At 37.8% G+C, this 7100-nt stretch overlaps 1 long non-coding RNA gene across 1 annotated transcript; it reads right to left on the bottom strand.

Annotated features, from left to right (window-relative positions):
- Positions 1-217: 217 nt before the first annotated feature.
- On the bottom strand, positions 218-2291 carry LOC148665324 (uncharacterized). The gene is made up of 3 exons (XR_015936551.1): positions 2192-2291; positions 622-639; positions 218-343 (listed from the first exon to the last, which is right to left on the bottom strand). It is a non-coding gene; the product is annotated as an uncharacterized LOC148665324 (long non-coding RNA).
- Positions 2292-7100: the final 4809 nt, after the last annotated feature.

Genomic DNA, 7100 nt, shown 5'->3' with positions numbered 1-7100 from the left:
TATAGTGAATAAAATGTGTTCTGATTGGCTGAGAGTTAATTAATGATGACGTCATACTGAAAATGTGGTGTGATGGTGGGCCAATGGGGAAGGGAGAACAATCAAGGGTCAGCAGTGTGGACATAACAGAAAAAACACACACACTGGGACGTAACAGTATTACTGACGGATAATACACTAGAAGGATACACTTCAGTGCAATATAGTTCATTACAGTAGAGTACAGTAAACTGCAGAACAACAGTGCACTCAAATATAATTCATTAGTGTTTAAATTGGTGGATCTGTGATCTCAGAGACACAGAAGATCACTTAGACAGTTCTGTGAGGATGACAGGGATGGCTGGAAATAATAAGACATGATTTAGACCATCAGAGCTCCGGTGTCTGATGACACTCAACTTGGTTTAAGTTTTCAATTTCAAATTGGCAGTTAATAGCTCCTTCCATAAATAAACTGTCAATTATAAGAAAAGTGTTAATAAACAAGTTGTTCTACGTGGACCTTTTATCATAATAACAGACAATTCAGTTAGAAAACTGGTGCAGGATCATTTACAGAGGAGCTCCTGCTGAAATCACTACAGGACACAGCACAGAGAGTCTGACTGATTTACTCACCATTGAGTTTCTCCTGCCCTGTAAAGAAACAGACAGGACAGTGAGTGACACAGCATCAGGGCTGCAGAAGCTGAAAAAATACATCAGCCATGTTTTCTATTACAAATATTCTATATTTCACTGCACAAAATAACATAAGAGAGAGAATCCTTGCAGGTCGTTCTGCTCCTCTAGCCATACGTTTGACAGTAATTGATCCACAGATCTTATTCAACCCTTTCTGCTGTGAACTTCCAAAGAACTGACCCCTCTTATCCCTGTTCTCTCTGATAGATGAGAAGGTCTGTCTCTCTCCAGGTCACCTGTGATTTCTGTGATAGATTAGCAGGTCTGACACTCTCTACCATTCATCTGTGGTTTCCCCTTTAAAGGTCCCCACCCCCTCCTGTCACGTGATCATGTTTGACCAATGAACACAGAGCTCATGAATACACTGTTCCAGACTGAGGGAAAGTCACTGCCATCAGGGGCTGAAATAGACAGGAAGGGTTAGGGGGTCTTTGAATGGGCTTGACTATGGTGACAAAGATAGATACTCCGGAATCAGAGGACTGCACTACTCTGAAGTGAATCCTTAAACTACTGCAGCTGTGTGTGGTTGTCAAATCTTATTCTAATATTGAAATGTAAAAATGTATATACCTGTTTGTGCCTTTCTGCATTAATCATACTGTACAGTAGCGATAAACAATCTAATGAAATACAATGATTACACACAACTCTGCACAAATATTGTATTGTACAATATTGTGTAACACAAACAGAAATATTTTTATTTCATATAGTACACAGAAATATTAGAAATTGTGTATAAATAATAATTAGAGAAAAGTTAATTTCATTTTACTTTTGGTTATTAAAAATATACTATACACAGAGGCTTTAAGAACATATTGTACTGTAATTTATATCAATTGTAACAATCCTGAGCCCTGAACACCTGACCTTCATCATCCAGCTTGCCCTCTCCTCTCTCTATAAACAGAGTCCAGTTTCCTTTCTCTGTCTCTCTGGCCATCACTCTCTCCCTCTACCTTCTTCCTTCCTGTCCTCTCTGAGTGACCAGCACGCCTGTGTCCCAAACAAGGACAAGAAGCCAGTTCACTGCACTCCCAGTCTCTTGCCTCTCTCGTCCTCCTGTGCAGAGGGAAACTACAGAGAATCACTACAACATTTTTTTTTTCAAGACATGTGATCATTAGGCTAAGGAGAAAGAACAGATTAAATGAATCTTCTTTCACAAGTGTCACCTGTTGATCTGTTTTGAGCAACGAAGGGCTGATTGTGGCTCACTTGTATAATGCAGTGAGTTTATCTCAGGTTTTGATGTGTATTATAGATGTTTGTATTATAGATAGCTGCATCAGTAGCTCTGCTGGGGTGTAGTTCTCTATAAAGACTAGAACATGCTCTGGCTCTTGAGCTAAATGTTTTAGTTTTTTAGTTCCCACTGGCAGTCAGTTGTTATCAAAAGGAATGTCCTGATCTGCTCATATACAGAGGAATTTTAAATCCTTCCTGACACAGACATTCAAACACACACACGTGTCTATATATAATGAGCACATACTGTCCATTATTCTCCACTGGATCACCAGAAGTACTGATGCTGCTACAGTAACAGCTGCTGTTAGGAAGAGAGCCACCATCCATCCAGAGGAGCAGGGAAATTGTCTCCTGGAAAACAGGACAGGAGTATTATCCCACAGGCACTGACACACAACTAGTAGGGCTTGTTACTGACAGTGTGAAGTAAGATTTATGTTCTATTTCTAATATAATGTACACATACTGTAGAATTCATGTTTAGCTGTGCACTGATTCAACCCTAAATAGACCCCATGCAATACCATACTCTTCTGGGAAATATTGTTTTAGAATCACTCACTTTTTTGTGTTTCTACTGCCCAGAGTAGAATTGTACATTTTGTATGGGTATGAGTGATAATCCATTGCTCCTCTATTCATACTGTCATGCTGGTGTGATTCTCTTTATTTGTATGGATGTGGTATCACTCTGCACTGTGAAGTATTATTCTGTTAGGGTCCATGTGTATCAGGTCTCAAGCCTCTGTAGACATGTCAATCAGGAAGCCTGTGTCATTATGTCTTGTAAAAGAATTTAAAGCCTACAAACAGCATCAAACAATATCACAATCTGATGAACTAATGCATATACATTTTTTTAGATAGATACTTTATGGATCCCATGAGGGAAATTGCAGTGCAACAGCAGCTTAACACAGACAACACAGCCACAGTGTAACGAATGATACAATAAAAATAGTACAATACATACAGATGCAGCCATTCAAAGTGCGCGGCACAGACACGTACCGGAGGTTATTGGCTACGGCCTCGCGCATTGTGACGCGCGATGACGCAAAATACCGCGGTACGTGATTGGTTGACGGACAGGGCACTCGTGGTGCGTTGGTAGGTTGTAGAAAGATTTAAATGTCTTTACTGTGCCCGTTTTAGTATTGAATATTTATATGGCTGGTCTCATTACTTTAATGAAAAAATACACACCAGTATTCCATTTCTCCCTAAACATTTTAAGCATCGAAGTCTTTAACTAACGTGATACCGGAGTCAACAAGCATACTTTTAGAATTTGATTAAAAGGGAATATAATATAGAATCACGTATCTAAAGAAATTAATAACGATATAATTATATTCATGTATCGCAACACAAGCCGGAATCCAGCCGGAGCCATGACTTTATTTTTTAACAAACATTTCTTTGAAAAAATAAAACGTTTCCCTGGGTCAGATAAATAAAAAAAACTTCACTTGCAAACAAATTTATATTTCTAAATATCACAACATGATTGAATTAAGTTATTTTAATAACAATGAATAGTCACCTATGCGTTACAATATAAACATTTATATTGATTTAAATCTCGTTTTGAATTAAATCGCAAACGCTTAGATTTCCCCGTTTAGATTTATTTTTCTTGGGATCTTGGGATCAAACGTGGAAAGATTAGATTGTAATCGTTTTTATTTTTTAAATACATTTTATAAAAGTGTAATCTATACTAAAAAGCTGTACACCACCTGCTATAAAGATACATATTGTAATACTTTCGGGCTCAGACAGGACGGACACAAGAACTCAGAATTGCGAAGTTAAAGCCTTGATTTTATATATCACCTTTAAAAGTGGCATCTCAAAGCAATACAGATTACAAAGTAAATACCCAACACTGATTGTACCCATCCGTCATGCTAATAAAGCACCTTGAATTGAATTGAATTGAGAGAGAGAGGGAGGGGAGGGCGAGCGAGAGAGCATAGTCAGGACAGACAGGCAAATAAGATACACTCCACAGACATTCACAACAGTGACATATCACAAAACATTTGTACATATTGTTAAATTATTACTTGTTTTTCAGGAAGTTAAAAAAACAGTTGAATTACTTATCCAGTCTCTCGAAAAAAAAATATTTTTCAAGCAATGCAACTAATGTCGGGCAACGTGTTTTTTTTAATCCAACATTGACAGGCACATCTTAAATCTTGTCAGTCAGCTCTATTTTCTCTATTTGAATTGTGGCGATTCAAACAACCTGGGATAACAAGTGGTCCCAAAGTCACCGAGCTCACAGAGCTTTAACAACAGATGACAATTTCCTTAGTCCTTCCTTAGTCTTCCTGAAATTGTCAGATTATGAGTGAATAAAAGCATTTTATTAAAAACACGTTTGTGTTTGTTTGGGAGCTATATTATGTATTTTTCATATGTAAGATATAATGATGTGTTCCTGATTACACATTGCACGACTTTAAAAGCTAGAAAAACAGGTTTCGATTCACATTATCTGGCGAGCCTTGTTTTGTCAAAGGAAAATTCTATTCTACTCTGAGAATGTAGGGGGAGGAAGAATGCCCCTGGTCTTTTCACTTACTCCAATACACCAATGCATTAGCATGTTAAAGCGATTTCATTGAGGAGCCTAGCTTTCTTAACTAGTAAGTACTGTACTTACTGGGTTTTGAAGGGGGGGGGGTGTCTTTCACTGGAAATCTCGCCCCCTTCTACTTTGAAAATACCTGTGAAACCGGTTTAATTCATCACAGCCAGCACTCCCGCAAAGAGGGGGGTTGTACTTGCAGTGCATCGGTATAGATGGGAAAGCCAGAGCCGAGTCAAGTCTAGCCATGTCTGAGTCTAGTCTCACAGAGCTTCAACAGCAGATGACAACTTGTGAGTTTGATTAAGAATGAATAAAAGTATTTCATTAATAACGCGTTTGCGTTTGTCTGGGTGCTGACAAAGTAAAAAACAATTACTTTTTGACAATGAAAAACTGTGTGTGTGTCTCTCTCTCTGCTGGCGTTTGTAATCGTTTTTATTTTTAAATACATTTTACCAAAGTAATGTACCATAAAAGTATTGTGAGACATATTTGGGTTAACATGTTCAGTGTTCAGTGTGTGGTAATTTGTTTGGTGCGAGTGAAGTTTTATTTAAAATCTGACCCAGGAAAAAGGGAGGTGTGGATGGCTGAGGAAAGAATGCAGGCTCGCGCTGTGTCAGTTATTCTTTTTGTCTTTTTGAGCCAGTGAAAGCTCTGTTGTCCTTCACATGAATGCCTGAATCATTGTACCGAACCCAGGATTATACAGTATATTTTCTTTAAAATACCAATAACAGCAACAATAACAGTTTACATAATATGTTGATGTTCCAAAATTAATATAGTTTATGACCTTTATGACCTTCGTTATGCTCTTCGTTAATGTCTAAGCCGGAACACATCATTATATCTCAGTATTGTTGTTATTGTTTTTATCCTGTAAAGCGCTTTGAGGAGCCACCTTTAAAGGCGCCATTTACAATAAAGTTCATTATTATTACTATTGTTAATTTGCTGGACAGAGAGGTGAACATTATTACGCAGAAGACAAAGATAGCGATTTACGTTGCATTGTGCATTGTGCTGCTATAATACAGTTTTAAATAATTAAAAGTCTAAACAGTATCAGCTTTATTTATGTGTTTTAAATAAAGGCGATTTAAACGTGATTTAAATCAATATAAATGTTTATATTGCAACGCATAGGTGACTATTCATTGTTATTAAAATGACTTAAATTCGATCATGTTGTGATATTTAGAAATATAAATTTGTTTGGTGCGAGTGAAGTTTTATTTAATCTCTGACCCAGGGAAATGTTTTATTTTTTCAAAGAAAAGTTTGTTAAAAAAAAAGTCATGGCTTCGAACATGCCATGTGATATAGGAGTCAAGAACCTAACCCACAGCACCACCATCAAGGTTGCATGAGGAGTGTTGAAAAAGCCCTACAAACATTATCAACAGACATCGTACAGCGTGTACTATTCATGTGTTACGGTACATGAATATAATTATATCGTTATTAATTTCTTTAGATACACGATTCCATATAATATTCCGTTTTAATCAAATTCTAAAAGTATGCTTGTTGACTCCGGTATCACGTTAGCTAAAGACTTCGATGCTTAAAATGTAAAAGTACCGAGACCAACCATATACTGTATGTTTTTGTTCCAAAATTAAGATCGTTTATGGCTTTCACACACGTTACAGTATGCTCCTATTCTTTTTATGCTCAGCTACTATTTCTTGCAAGATTTCCCTTCAGTGGTAAAATTCCATCTAAATATTCAATACTAAAACGGGCACAGTAAAGACATTTAAATCTTTCTACGACCAACCAACGCACCACGAGTGCCCCTGTCGGTCAACCAATCACGTACCGCGGTATTTTGCGTCATGATGCGCGAGGCCGTAGCCAATTACCCGCGGTATGTGTCTGTGCCGCGTACTTTGAGTGACTGCATCTGTATACGTATAGCCGTATTTTCGCCGTGATATATACGTATATTCAATGAATCACTGCCCACTGGGTGTGCGGACCTTTTCTTATTTACCTTGTGCAATCGTTTTTCATAAAATGTAATTGTATTATAGCATGAACCCCTGGCGATTTTCTTGATACATTATATGTGCTCTTGTTTGTATTGTATGTATTTTTGTTGTTCAAATGAAAAGTAAGAAGCATAATTTTCCGGATGCAACTGCTGTAAAAAAAATGAGATCAAGGGTGCTGTACGCAGAGGTCTGAAGCCTGCTCCACAGGAAAACTTTATCCAGAAACTTTATGTTAAAGAAGTCAAGATCTCGCCATGAGAGGGGAAGCATCTCAGAAAAAGAAGTGCAGTCGGTTCCACAGTCATAACGCCACTAAGTTGGATGACAAGAGCAAGAGCCACCCGGCTTCCTCCAGGCAAGTAATGAGACAAAGAGACAAGGCACAGCGGGTAGTGTGGCTGAGCAGTCTAAGGTGCTGGCTTAAGGCTCCAGGTTCTTTGGGGGCATGGGTTCAACATTTGTCTTTCATCTTTCGCAAGCCGTATAGATTTCTTTAAAAACAAGTTGTTGCAGAAAGGAAACCAACACTTGCATTCACGTAAATT

Source organism: Lepisosteus platostomus, chromosome 5 (assembly GCF_059453375.1).
Source record: "Lepisosteus platostomus isolate fLepPlt1 chromosome 5, fLepPlt1.hap1, whole genome shotgun sequence".
Lineage (NCBI taxonomy): Eukaryota > Metazoa > Chordata > Actinopteri > Semionotiformes > Lepisosteidae > Lepisosteus > Lepisosteus platostomus.
This window is presented reverse-complemented; position numbering and strand designations above follow the sequence as displayed.